Here is a 15626-nt window from a genome sequence, read left to right as displayed (position 1 = left end):
TACAGGTGCAATGATCTGTGAGCTGCTCTGACAGCTGGTGCTTAAAGCTAGTGAGGGAGATAAGTGTTTCCAGTTTCAGAGATTTTTGTAGTTCGTTCCAGTCATTGGCAGCAGAGAACTGGAAAGAGAGACGGCCAAAGGAGGAATTGGCTTTGGGGGTGACCAGAGAGATATACCTGCTGGAGCGTGTCCTACAGGTGGGTGCTGCTATGGTGACCAGTGATCTGAGATAAGGGGGGACTTTACCTAGCAGGGTCTTGTAGATGACCTGGAGCCAGTGGGTTTGGCGACGATTATGAAGCGAAGGCCAGCCAACGAGAGCGTACAGGTCGCAGTGGTGGGTAGTATATGGGGCTTTGGTGACAAAACGGATGGCACTGTGATAGACTGCATCCAGTTTGTTGTGTAGGGTATTGGAGGCTATTTTGTAAATGACATCGCCGAAGTCGAGGATCGGTAGCATGGTCAGTTTTACTAGGGTATATTTGGTATGGTTTGGTATGGTATGAGTACATGTGTTTTCTATGATAACAACTCATGGGATATGTTACAGTACGGTCATGGCTACTATGCTAGAGTATTTCACCTGTGCCATGGCCATGAGAAGATACAGTGCCTTCGGGAAGTATTTAGACCACTTGACTTTTTCCATATTTTATTAGGTTACAGCCTTATTGTGAAATGTATTACATTTTTTTAAAAATACACACAGTACCCCATAATGACAAAGAAAAAACAGGTTTGTAGAAATTCTTGCTAATTTACTAAAATTTCAAATACTGAAATATCACATTTACATAATTATTCAGACCCTTTACTCTCTATCCCATACTCTGTTGAAGCACCATTGGCAGCGATTACAGCCTCGAGTCTTAGGTATGACGCTACAAGCTTGGCACACCTGTATTTGGGGAATTCCTCCCATTCTTCTCTGCAAATCCTCTCAAGCTTTGTCAGGTTGGATGGGGAGCATTGCTGCACAACTATTTTCAGATCTCTCCAGAAATGTTTGATCTGGTTCAAGTCCGAGCTCTGGTTGGGCCACTCAAGGACATTCAGAGACTTGTCCCAAAGCCACTTCTGCGTTGTCTTGGCTGTGTGTTTAGGTTCGTTGTCTTGCTGGAAGGTGAATCTTCGCACCAGTCAGATGTCCTGAGCATTCTGGAGCAGGTTTTCATCAAGGATATTTCTGTACTTTGCTCCGTTCCTATTTGCCTTGATCCTGGCTAGTCTCCCAGTCCCTGCCGCTGAAAAACATCCCCACAGCATGATGCTGCCACCACCATGATTCACCGTAGGGATGGTGCGAGGCATCCTCTAGATGTGATGCTTGGCATTCAGGCCAAAGAGTTCTATCTTGATTTTCATCAGACCAGAGAATCTTGTTTTTCATGGTCTGAGAGTCTTTAGGTGTCTTTTGGCAAAATCCAAGTGGGCTATCATGTGCCTTTTAATAAGGAGTGACTTCCATCTGGTCACTCTACTATAAAGGCCTGATTGATGGAGTGCTGCAAAGATGGTTGTCCTTCTGGAAGGTTCTCCCATCTCCACAGAGGAACTCTAGAGCTCTCTGAGTAACCATTGGGTTCTTGGTCATCTCCTTGATCAACACCCTTCTCACCCGATTGCTCAGTTTGGCCGGACGGCCAGCTCTTGGAAGAGTCTTGGCGGTTCCAAACTTCTTCCATTTAAAAATAATGATGGAGGCCACTGTGTTCTTGAGGACCTTCAATGCACAGGATGCACCTAAGCTCAGTTTTGAGTGTCATACAGTGAGATGAAAAAGTATTTGATCCCCTGCTGATTTTGTACGTTTGCCCACTGACAAAGAAATGATCAGTCTATAATTTTAATGGTAGGTTTATTTGAACAGTGAGAGACAGAATAACAACAAAAAAATCCAGAAAAACGCATTTCAAAAATGTTATAAATTGATTTGCATTTTAATGAGGGAAATAAGTATTTGACCCCCTCTCAATCAGAAAGATTTCTGACTCCCAGGTGTCTTTTATACAGGTAACGAGCTGAGATTAGGAGCACACTCTTAAAGGGAGTGCTCCTAATCTCAGCTTGTTACCTGTATAAAAGACACCCGTCCACAGAAGCAATCAATCAATCAGATTCCAAACTCTCCACCATGGCCAAGACCAAAGAGCTCTCCAAGGATGTCAGGGACAAGATTGTAGACCTACACAAGGCTGGAATGGGCTACAAGACCATCGCCAAGGAGCTTGGTGAGAAGATGAAAACAGTTGGTGCGATTATTGGCAAATGGAAGAAACACAAAAGAACTGTCAATCTCTCTCGGTCTGGGGCTCCATGCAAGATCTCATGTTGTGGAGCTGCAATGATCATGAGAACGGTAAGGAATCAGCCCAGAACTACACGGGAGGATCTTGTCAATGATCTCAAGGCAGCTGGGACTATAGTCACCAAGAAAACAATTGGTAACACACTACGCCGTGAAGGACTGAAATCCTGCAGTGCCCGCAAGGTCCCCCTGCTCAAGAAAGCACATATACATGCCCGTCTGAATTTTGCCAATGAAAATCTGAATGACTCAGAGGACAACTGGGTGAAAGTGTTGTGGTCAGATGAGAACAAAATGGAGCTCTTTGGCATGAACTCAACTCGCCATGTTTGGAGGAGGAGGAATGCTGCCTATGACCCCAAGAACACCATCCCCACCGTCAAACATAGAGGTGGAAACATTATGCTTTGGGGGTGTTTTTCTGCTAAGGGGACAGGACAACTTCACCGCATCAAAGGGACGATGGACGGGGCCATGTACCGCCAAATCTTGGGTGAGAACCTCCTTCCCTCAGCCAGGGCATTGAAAATGGGTCGTGGATGGGTATTCCAGCATGACAATGACCCAAAACACACGGCCAAGGCAACAAAGGAGTGGCTCAAGAAGAATCACATTAAGATCCAGGAGTGGCCTAGCCAGTCTCCAGACCTTAATCCCATAGAAAATCTGTGGAGGGAGCTGAAGGTTCGAGTTGCCAAACGTCAGCCTGGAAACCTTAATGACTTGGAGAAGATCTGCAAAGAGGAGTGGGACAAAATCCCTCCTGAGACGTGTGCAAACCTGGTGGCCAACTACAAGAAACGTCTGACCTCTGTGATTGCCAACAAGGGTTTTGCCACCAAATACTACGTCATATTTTGTCAAATACTTATTTCCCTCATTCAAATGCAAATCATTTTATAAGATTTTTGACGTGTTTTTCTGGATTTTTTCGTTGTTATTCTGTCTCGCACTGATCAAATAAACCTACCATTAAAATTATAGACTGATAATTTCTTTGTCAGTGGTCAAACGTACAAAATCAGCAGGGGATCATATACTTTTTTCCCTCACTATAGCAGTCTTATCTAAATAAGGTATTTCTGTTTTAGTTTTTGAAATACACTGCTCAAAAAAATAAAGGGAACACTTAAACAACACAATGTAACTCCAAGTCAATCACACTTCTGTGAAATCAAACTGTCCACTTAGGAAGCAACACTGATTGACAATAAATTTCACATGCTGTTGAGCAAATGGAATAGACAACAGGTGGAAATTATAGGCAGTTAGCAAGACACCCCCAATAAAGGAGTGGTTCTGCAGGTGGTGACCACAGACCACTTCTCAGTTCCTATGCTTCCTGGCTGACGTTTTGGTCACTTTTGAATGCTGGCAGTGCTTTCACTCTAGTGGTAGCATGAGACGGAGTCTACAACCCACACAAGTGGCTCAGGTAGTGTAGCTCATCCAGGATGGCACATCAATGCGAGCTGTGGCGTGGCGAGAATCTGTCTCCGCACCACGTGCTCTCACCACTGGTGTCCGCCAGGGCTCTGTTCTAGGCCCTCTCCTATTCTCGCTATACACCAAGTCACTTGGCTCTGTCATATCCTCACATGGTCTCTCCTATCATTGCTATGCAGACAACACACAATTAATCTTCTCCTTTCCCCCTTCTGATAACCAGGTGGCGAATCGCATCTCTGCATGTCTGGCAGACATATCAGTGTGGATGACGGATCACCACCTCAAGCTGAACCTCGGCAAGACGGAGCTGCTCTTCCTCCTGGGGAAGGACTGCCCGTTCCATGATCTCGCCATCACGGTTGACAACTCCATTGTGTCCTCCTCCCAGAGTGCTAAGAACCTTGGCGTGACCCTGGACAACACCCTGTCGTTCTCTACTAACATCAAGGCGGTGACCCGATCCTGTAGGTTCATGCTCTACAACATTCGCAGAGTACGACCCTGCCTCACACAGGAAGCGGCGCAGGTCCTAATCCAGGCACTTGTCATCTCCCGTCTGGATTACTGCAACTCGCTGTTGGCTGGGCTCCCTGCCTGTGCCATTAAACCCCTACAACTCATCCAGAACGCCGCAGCCCGTCTGGTGTTCAACCTTCCCAAGTTCTCTCACGTCACCCCGCTCCTCCGCTCTCTCCACTGGCTTCCTGTTGAAGCTTGCATCCGCTACAAGACCATGGTGCTTGCCTACGGAGCTGGGAGGGGAACGGCACCTCCATACCTTCAGGCTCTGATCAGGCCCTACACCCAAACAAGGGCACTGCGTTCATCCACCTCTGGCCTGCTCGCCTCCCTACCTCTGAGGAAGCACAGTTCCCGCTCAGCCCAGTCAAAACTGTTCACTGCTCTGGCACCCCAATGGTGGAACAAGCTCCCTCACGACGCCAGGACAGCGGAGTCAATCACCACCTTCCGGAGACACCTGAAACCCCACCTCTTTAAGGAATACCTAGGATAAGATAAAGTAATCCTTCTAACCCCCCCCCTTAAAAGATGTAGATGCACTATTGTAAAGTGGTTGTTCCACTGGGTATCATAAGGTGAATCCACCAATTTGTAAGTCGCTCTGGATAAGAGCGTCTGCTAAATGACTTAAATGTAAATGTAATGTTTGCTGTGTCTGTCAGCGTAGTGTCCAGAGCATGGAGGCGCTACCAGGAGACAGGCCAGTACATCAGGAGACGTGGAGGAGGCCGTAGGAGGGCAACAACCCAGCAGCAGGACCGCTACCTCCGCCTTTGTGCAAGGAGGAGCACGAGGAGCACTGCCAGAGCCCTGCAAAATTACCTCCAGCAGGCCACAAATATGCATGTGTCTGCTAAAACGTTCAGAAACAGACTCCATGAGGGTGGTATGAGGGCCCGACGTCCACAGGTGGGGGTTGTGCTTACAGCCCAACACCGTGCAGGACGTTTGGCATTTGCCAGAGAACACCAAGATTGGCAAATTCGCCACTGGCGCCCTGTGCTCTTCACAGATGAAAGCAGGTTCACACTGAGCACATGTGGCAGACGTGACAGAGTCTGGAGAAGCCGTGGAGAACGTTCTGCTGCCTGCAACATCCTCCATTATGACCGGTTTGGCGGTGGGTCAGTCATGGTGTGGGGTGGCATTTCTTTGTGGGGGGGTGGCATTTCCCTCCATGTGCTCGCCAGAGGTAGCCTTACTGCCATTAGGCACCGAGATGAGATCCTCAGACCCCTTGTGAGACCATATGCTGGTGCGGTTGGCCCTGGGTTCCTCCTAATGCAAGACAATGCTAGACCTCATGTGGCTGGAGTGTGTCAGCAGTTCCTGCAAGAGGAAGGCATTGATGCTATGGACTGGCCCGCCCGTTCCCCAGACCTGAATCCAATTGAGCACATCTGGGACATCATGTCTCGCTCCATCCACCAACGCCACATTGCACCACAGACTGTCCAGGAGTTGGCGGATGCTTTAGTCCAGGTCTGGGAGGAGATCCCTCAGGAGACCATCCGCCACCTCATCAGGAGCATGCCCAGGCGTTGTAGGGAGGTCATACAGGCACGTGGAGGCCACACACACTACTGAGCCTCATTTTGACTTGTTTTAAGGACATTACATCAAAGTTGGATCAGCCTGTAGTGTGGTTTTCCACTTTAATTTTGAGTGTGACTCCAAATCCAGACATCCATGGGTTGATAAATTGGATTTCCATTGATTATTTTTGTGTGATTTTGTTGTCAGCACATTCAACTATGTAAAGAAAAAAGTATTTAATAAGATTATTTCATTCATTCAGATCTAGGATGTGTTATTTTAGTGTTCCCTTTATTTTTTTGAGCAGTGTACATTTCGAAAAACCTGTTTTCGCTTTGTCATTATGGGGTATTGTGTGTAGATTGCTGAGGATTTGTATTTATGGAATCCATTTTAGAATAAGGCTGTAACGTAACAAAACATGGAATATGGAAAGGGGTTTGAATACCTTCCGAAGGCACTGTAAGTATGGGAAAACATAAGGAATACATGTTAACTCATGTTCAACGTGTCGCAGTGCCACTAGGGATGACATTTAAAATGCAATTCTACCAAGTCTTTTTCACATAATGAAACTGGAGAACGAAATGCTTTGCTAGTTAGAGAAATTGACAAAAAGCTGTTCCTTTGGATCATCTGACAAAATGTTTATTTAGCTCTGGCTCTTAGACCTGGGACAAAACAACAACTGTGCAAAATGAATAATGCATAGGAGGAAAGTAAGTATATTTCTCAATGCATTTCAGTTCTATTCAATATACAGTAATGTGTGACAGCTGAGTCCTGCACAAGATATAGTCCTCTTGGTTGGTCACCACAGTGAGGAGAAGGATAAACCACTTTTTGCCAGCTAATGAAAAATTATTTCATTATCCACTCGTGGTCAGAGTTATAATTAAATTTTTATAGACGTCGACAACATACAGTAAGGTCATCCTTGAGTACTAAAACAATAATTGAACCATTTAAATTAACATAACAAAATAACATTGAGCATTTAGAATAACATTCTTAAAACCTCTCTTGGGTAGGGGGCAGTATTTTGAAGTATGGATGACAAACGTGCCCAAAGTAAACTGCCTGTTACTCAGGCCCAGAAGCTAGGATATACATATGCATGGTAGTATTGGATAGAAAACACTCTGAAGTTTCTAAAATTGATAAAATAATGTCTGTGAGTATAACAGAACTGATATGGCAGGCGAAGATCTGAGGAAAATCCATCCAGGAAGTGGGATTTTTTTAATTTGTTTTCCATTGAATGCCTATTGACTATGTTATGGGATAGGGCCCAGATTGCAGTTACTATGGCTTCCACTAGATGTCAACAGTCTTTAGACATGCTTTCAGGCTTGTATTTTGAAAAACAACGAGTAAAAATACCTTTTGGTCAGAGGACAGGGAAGAATGCAGAGCTGCTTCGCGCGGTGACCGATAGAGCGCCGTTCGTTGTTTTTCCTTTCTATTGAAAACGCTATTGTCCGGTTGAAATATTATTGATTATTTAGACAACAGACAACCTGAGGATTAATTAGAAACATGGTTTGACATGTTTCGATAAACTTTACCGGTACTATTAGGATGTATTCGTCTGCATGTTTTGACCGCCCTGGAGCCAGTAGATTACTGAACTAAATGCGCCAACAAAACTGAGTTTTTGGGACATAAAGAGGGACTTTATCGAACAAAACAAACATTTATTGTGTAACAGGGAGTCTTGTTAGTGCAACCATATGAAGATCATCAAAGGTAAGTGATTCATTTTATCGCTATATCTGACTTTTGTGACTCCTTTACTTGGCTGGAAAATGTTTGTATGCTTTTGTAAGCGGGGCGATGTCCTCAGATAATCGCATGGTTTGCTTTCACCGTAAAGCCTTTTTGAAATCTGACACAGCGGCTGGATTAACAACAAGTTAATCTTTAAGCCGATGTGTAACACTTGTATATTTTATAAATGTTTATTATGAGTATTTCTGTATTTTGAATTTGGCACTCTGCAATTTCACCGGATGTTGGCCAGGTGGGACGCTACCGTCCCACCGTAGGGACATAAATCAGTAGAGAGAATCAATACACTCTTCCCCACAGTGATGTACTCTACTGTCACTACGCCTGACATCAGTTTTACCCTGTCCAGAGTTATATTTCAGCATGCCGTTGTTCGCTTTCTAGTACCCTCTCTAGTACACCATCTTGCTAACCCAAACCAAATTGTACTGACTCGGATAGCTTCTTCTCACATTATTATTTTTAGCATAGTTCCAGCAACAATAGTGGATATGTAACCAGGCCAGCTCAGTAGCTCAGTTGTGTTTGGCTCGGTTCAGCTCAGTACAGTTTGGCATTGCTCAGCTCAGTTCGGCTCAGTAGTGTGAAAGGCTCACTAACTGTCCTCCAGTAGCTGCACTACCTCCTCTTTCTGACACTTCCTGGCCAGGTATAGGCCTGTGCAGCCTGTCGAATCCTTACTAATCCTCTCTGCCCCGTTGAATAGCAGGGCTTTGGTAATGAGAACGCTGGCATTCTAGGCAGCCAGGTGTAACGGGGTGGCCTGGCTGTTCTGAGCGTTTACGTTGGCACGACGCGTGATAAGCTGGAGCACACTGGGGAAAAGCCCGCCGTTACACTCCAAGTGGAGTGCCATCCAACCGCTATCCTCTGCCACGTTGGGATCGGCCTTAGCTGCCAGCAGCTTGGACACCACATTTTCCTGCCTGTGGTGGCAGGCCAAGTGGAGGGGCGTCCAGCCGCCCTTCCCTGGCAGGTCCACAGAGCCCTTGTGGGCTTCCCCTTCAGCGCAGCCAAGTGCATTGGCGTCCAACCCTGGAGGTTCCTGGGGTCGGGGATCGCCCCGTTGCCCAACAGCAACCTGCAGATGCCCGTGTGTCCATTGAGGGCAGCGAAGTGGAAAGGGGTGTAATGTCAGCTGTCCAGGGAGTTGACCGGCACCAGCTGTCACCAGCTGCCTGGCCACCCTGTTGTGGCCCTCCTCGGCTGCCAGGTGTAAAGCAGTGGTCAGGGAGTGGTCAGGGAGTGGTCCGTCCCGTTGTGGTCAACTCCCTTACTGAGCAGGAGCTTGGTGATGGTGAGGTGGCCGTACACACTTTCCACGTGAAGCACCATCCTCCCATGGAGCTCCTCGCGCTCGTCGGCGCTCCCCAGCCGCATCAGGAGGAGACGCACAACGTTCTCATGGCCGTTAGCCATGGTTTATTAAAATGTGCATGAATTTGCATACAAGTTGGCTTTATCTAAAGAGAGACAAGGCTTTCCTCCTATGCATTATTCATTTTGCACAGTTGTTGTTTTGTCCCAGGTCTAAGAGCCAGAACTAAATAAACATTTTGTCAGATGATCCAGAGGGACAGCTTTTTGTAAATTTCTCTAACTAGCAAAGCATTTCCTTCTTCAGTTCCAACCTGAAGGGTTGGCGAGTGAGCACGTGGATTTCTTAATGGAGATATAATGAAAATGAAGCGTTAGTAGTAGGTCGTCATAATAGCAGCACATCAACAAGTGAATGTTGTTATTAATGGAGTAGTTATTTATCACCTTGACATGTAACAGTTAGCTATTGATATTCTGCAGAACATTTTCTGTCCCATATATTGGAGATGGACATGTGACTGGAGCTAAGGAGAACTGTTTATAAGATGCACACGTTATACAACCATACAGTTGGCATTATCAAGGGCTTTTTTAAAATACACATGGGAGAGCAAACCATGAGAGACAGACAGAGAGAGAGAGAGCTTTCTATCTGTTATCTCAACATTGATGGAGGATGCAGCACTGAGCACTCACTCTTCTGCAGCTGGACGACAGCATGGTATAATCAGGTGAGTGTATCTATTCCCCTTTGCTTCATCCACCTATTCCCAGGACGTCATTCAGAGCGTCTGTCTTTCGAACAGTATCTGGAAATAAAGAAACAGACAAAGAGTATGTTGATAACAGAATCTCAAATTGCTGCATGCATCCGTCATACTCAAAATGTTAACAAGATGTGTACAAGTGTGAATATTGTAAGTTGTTCATTTAGAATTCTGTTCGAACATTGGTGTTTTTCATCTTGGGAAAAACAGATTATAAAATCCATGAGGCACTATAGTTTTATGAAAACGTTTCATAATGTACAACAACTGCTGTAGCCAAGACAATATTCAAGGGCCCAAGAAAAATCACACTGAAACAAACGTACACCTTTGTTCATACAGATTTAAGGTGTCCATTTTATGATAGTAGAATGCAAATAACCTATTCTTATGCATAATAATGCTGTAATATGGAAAATATAGGCTTACTGGCTCAATAGAGGAGGGGATGGTAATGCAGCTAATCAAATTGTGGTTGTAACAAAGTTTGATGCATAAATCAAATCCCACCGATATGCTTACAGGACCGGAAAAGTGTTGCTAATTTCGATGCGGCAGTGTTTGCATACATATGGTGTTCGTTAGTATTCATTAACATGGCACTTTAATCCTCTGCCTGAATTGCTTCCTAACTAGGTGACCTGCAGCTTCTGTAAATGATCCAATCTTATCCAAGTTAATTTTACAATATTACAATAAGGCATCTCACATCAATACACATTACAGTGAGCAGAGCATGTGCTCTCAGAGTCTCTCTGAGTCTCCTCAAAGTCTAAGATCAGAAATCTTAGTCTACAAGCCCTGAACAGGATCATTATGATCTTTAACAGAAACAGATGCAGAGTTACTGAGTGCTGTGCAATTCAGGTCAGAGTGAGGGTAAAAAAAAAAAAGAACTTGTTAAATAAACTACTGGTAATTTACCAAATTTACCATCATTTTCTGTAATTAACAGGTAATCTATGGCAATCTATGGTAACTTTAGACATTTATGCTTTAATAGTAAAATGTATTCAAACTGGCTCTCATGATGACCGTAACAGGAATGGAAGACCCAGAGTTACCTCTGCTGCAGAGAATACTGTAAATTTATTAGAGCTACCAGCCTCAGAAATTGCAGCCCAAAGAAATGCTTCACAGAGTTCAAGTAACAGACACATCTCAACATCAACTGTTCAGAGGAGACTGTGTGAATCAGTCCTTCATGGTCGAATTGCTGCAAAGAAACCACTACTAAAGGACACCAGTAAGAAGAAGAGACTTGCTTGGGCCAAGAAACATGAGCAATGGACATTAGACCGGTGGAAATTTGTCCTTTGGTCTGGAGTCCAAATAGGAGATTTTGTAGTTCCAACCTGTGCAATCTTTGTGAGACACGGTGTGGGTGAACAGATGATCTCCGCATGTGTATTTCCCACCGTTATGCATGGGGGAGGAGGTGTTATGGTGTGGGGGTGCTTTGCTGGTGCCTGTGATTTATTTAGAATTCAAGGCACACTTAACCAGCATGGCTACTACAGCATTCTACAGCGATACGGCATCCCATCCGGTTTGGGATGCCAAAACACACCTCCAGGCTGTGTAAGGGCTATTTTACCAAGAAGGAGAGTGATGGAGTGTTGCATCAGATGACCTGGCCTCCACAATCCCCCAACCTCAACCAAATTGAGATGGTTGGGATGAGTCAGACTGCAGAGTGAAGGAAAAGCAGCCAACAAGTGCTCAGCATATGTGGAAACTCCATCAAGACTGTTGGAAAAGCATTCCAGGTGAAGCTGGTTGAGAGAATGCCAAGAGTGTGCAAAGCTGTCATCAAGGCAAAGAGTGGCTATTTGAAGAACCTCACATATAAAATATATTTTGATTTGTTTAACCCTTTTTTCGTTACTACATGATTCCATATGTGTTATTTCATAGTTTTGATGTCTTCACTATTATTCTACAATGTAGAAAATAGTAAAAGTAAAGAAAATCCCTTGAATGAGTAGGTGTTCTAAAATTTTTGACCGGTAGTGTAAATTATTCTTTTTTTTATATACACTGCAAAAAAAAATAAAGGGAACACTAAAATAACACATCCTAGATCTGAATGAATGAAATAATCTTATTAAATACTTTTTTCCTTACATAGTTGAATGTGCTGACAACAAAATCACACAAAAATAATCAATGGAAATCCAATTTATCAACCCATGGAGGTCTGGATTTGGAGTCACACTCAAAACTAAAGTGGAAAACCACACTACAGGCTGATCCAACTTTGATGTAATGTCCTTAAAACAAGTCAAAATGAGGCTCAGTAGTGTGTGTGGCCTCCATGTGCCTGTATGACCTCCCTACAACGCCTGGGCATGCTCCTGATGAGGTGGCGGATGGTCTCCTGAGGAATCTCCTCCCAGACCTGGACTAAAGCATCCGCCAACTCCTGGACAGTCTGTAGTGCAACGTGGCGTTGGTGGATGGAGCGAGACATGATGTCCCAGATGTGCTCAATTGGATTCAGGTCTGGGGAACGGGCGGGCCAGTCCATAGCATCAATGCCTTCCTCTTGCAGGAACTGCTGACACACTCCAGCCACATGAGGTCTAGCATTGTCTTGCATTAGGAGGAACCCAGGGCCAACCGTACCAGCATATGGTCTCACAAGGGGTCTGAGGATCTCATCTCGGTACCTAATGGCAGTCAGGCTACCTCTGGCGAGCACATGGATGGCTGTGCGGCCCCCCAAAGAAATGCCACCCCACACCATGACTGACCCACCGCTAAACCGGTCATGCTGGAGGATGTTGCAGGCAGCAGAACGTTCTCCACGGCGTCTCCAGACTGTCACGTCTGTCACATGTGCTCAGTGTGAACCTGCTTTCATCTGTGAAGAGCACAGGGCGCCAGTGGCGAATTTGCCAATTTTGGTGTTCTCTGGCAAATGCCAAACGTCCTGCACAGTGTTGGGATGTAAGCACAACCCCCACCTGTGGACATCGGGCCCTCATACCACCCTCATGGAGTCTGTTTCTGACCGTTTGAGCAGACACATGCATATTTGTAGCCTGCTGGAGGTCATTTTGCAGGGCTCTGGCAGTGCTCCTCCTGCTCCTCCTTGCACAAAGGCAGAGGTAGCGGTCCTGCTGCTGGGTTGTTGCCCTCCTACGGCCTCCTCCACGTCTCCTGATGTACGGGCCTGTCTCCTGGTAGTGCCTCCATGATCTGAACACTACGCTGACAGACACAGCAAACCTTCTTGCCACAGCTCGCATTGATGTGCCATCCTGGATGAGCTGCACTACCTGAGCCACTTGTGTGGGTTGTAGACTCCGTCTCATGCTACCACTAGAGTGAAAGCACCGCCAGCATTCAAAAGTGACCAAAACATTAGCCAGGAAGCATAGGAACTGAGAAGTGGTCTGTGGTTACCACCTGCAGAACCACTCCTTTATTGGGGGTGTCTTGCTAATTGCCTATAATTTCCACCTGTTGTCTATTCCATTTGCACAACAGCATGTGAAATTTATTGTCAATCAGTGTTGCTTCCTAAGTGGACAGTTTGATTTCACAGAAGTGTGATTGACTTGGAGTTACATTGTGTTGTTTAAGTGTTCCCTTTATTTTTTTGAGCAGTATATATATCTGTGTCCGTATTGTCCATGAGTTTTTAGTAAATAGACTATATGGTTCAAGCGAAAATATCCTATATTTAATCAACAATGGCATTATTTTCAATTACCTCTGCAACTCTTCCAATTATTTACTTTTTTCACAACAAACAGTTCGGCCCCTAAACGTTTACAACAAACATATGTGGACATAGTAAAATGAATACGAGTGTGTAAAAAATATAAAGGATATTTAATACTGAAACACACAAATGGTTTTCGCTAAGTTGATGGGTTATATTTAGGATAATGTTTTACAGCTTTGTCATTCCATTTCTTTATCTTAAAATCATCTTATTTTACTATGTTGTATTTTTTACATGTGATGAAAATCCATGTAGATAAATAGGCAGAATCTACCGCACACCCAAAACTGAATTGTGAAGGTGCTGGAAACAAAATGCATAATTTGAGAAACAGGAAAAAGTATCCGCAAACTTCCAGTCAGATACAAATCCATTTTAATAGAGACTAAGCTTTCAGTCAGTTGACCTTCATCAGAGCATATCTCCACAAACAATAGTGGGACAAGTTAAGGCCACGCAGTGGGCCAGAGATAATTACAGACACCAGTGATAATCTGATGTACTTAAAAAGGCCACTAGATTTCTTGTGATGAAAATTCCATAAAATCCTAGAAATTTACCAACATTCTGGTAGTTTACTGGTACATTTCTAAAGTTACCAGTAATAGACCCTCCCTTTGCAACCCGTCTGAGGATTTGGCCTCAGCCAGTGTAAGATCAGCCAATCGTTTACTGAACAAAGACCACACAACATGTTCAGCCATATTGTGTCATTCTCCAACAGATGGGCTTGCCTTGTTTTGAAGAAACATTGCGCTGGAGCACTCACATGGGTAATGTGTGGGTTTAAAAGGTTTATTTTTTTTGTTGTTGAAAAGTTAAGCCTATGGCACTTGGAGACAACAAAGGCCGTTCATAATTTCTTTCTTGACTTTTAGTGATTACAAAGTGGTGGCCATTCTGTTTCTGATAATAACACGGTGTGGCTATTCTCCCCCTTTTGTTGTCTCTAAGATAGACTTGTTTTGTTGTTGTTTGCTGTTTGGTATGGCGAGGGATACACAATGTTATCTAGCCTGATGACAATGACCATAGGAGTTGGTTGGCCGTAGGTAGCCCAAAAGCATGGCAATGGAAAAATGTGGACTGAATTGGCTACTGGAGGGCTGCTGGTTTCAGATCATTACTATTGTGCCATTGAGTAAAACCCCAAAATATCTCTTCATCTTGCACTGCACTGTGGATGACCCTGTGCCTCTCAACATGTGGGTGTGTCTGGGTTTGGGAAAAAGGAAGAATATTTTTTTTTTCTTTCTAACCAAATTAACAATAATGTTTCCATTCTATTCTACAGTATTTTACAGCACAAACAGATCTGCAATCAGGTGAAGTGTTACCTGAGAAGTCAGCCTATCTCTGGGATCCTGATCCCAGCACCGTTGCAATATTGTGATCATCTGCTCACTTTCGTGTGGCTTGTCATCAGAGATCTTTTCCACACCTGACCTTTTACCTGTATCACAGGAAGTTATGTGTTCATTCAGATGAGAAATAATTTGAAAAAATGACCTCTCAAAGTAAAATGTGATTATTAGCTCGTATAGTTTAACAACCTGAACTTTGTCAAACACTACTGTGTCTGTGATTCAATAAAAAAAAAAATCTGATACATGAATCAGAATGCATTACCACTACTCACATTTCCCACCTTGATAAGGTTCTTCTGGGTCAGGATTTCCCACATAACAACAGAGAAGCTAAATTAAAACAAGGAACACGTAATACCGGATAACGTGTATGTGGTTCTTTCCCCATGTGTCTAATTAGACTGAAGAAAAATATAAATGCAACATGCAACAATTTCAAAGATTTTACTCAGTTACGGTTCATATAAGGAAATCCTTCAATTGAAATACATTCATTATGTGTCAAGGGTGTCGTATGAACGAGACCAAGGCGCAGCGATGTATCATTCCACATATTTTATTTAACTGTGAAACTATGCCAGACATACAAATAAACTAATTAAACCAACAAACCGTGACGAAGAGGTGCAACATACACTGACTCAAAAAGTAATCTCCCACAAACCCAGGTGGAAAAAACAACTACTAAATATGATCCTCAATTAGAGACAACGATGACCAGCTGCCTCTAATTGGAGATCGTCCCCAAAAAAAACAACATAGAAAAACAGAAACTAGAACCACACAACAGAAAAAGTAAAATAGACAAAACCCCCTGTCACGCCCTG

At 44.1% G+C, this 15626-nt stretch overlaps 1 pseudogene; it reads right to left on the bottom strand.

Annotated features, from left to right (window-relative positions):
* Window positions 1–8204: 8204 nt before the first annotated feature.
* The window catches only part of LOC106612423 (ankyrin repeat and protein kinase domain-containing protein 1-like), a 69075-nt pseudogene continuing 61653 nt past the window's right edge, over window positions 8205–15626 (bottom strand).

This window comes from Salmo salar, chromosome ssa09 (assembly GCF_905237065.1).
Source record: "Salmo salar chromosome ssa09, Ssal_v3.1, whole genome shotgun sequence".
NCBI lineage: Eukaryota > Metazoa > Chordata > Actinopteri > Salmoniformes > Salmonidae > Salmo > Salmo salar.
Note: the sequence above shows the minus strand (reverse complement) of the source record. Positions and strands in the feature narration are given on the sequence as shown.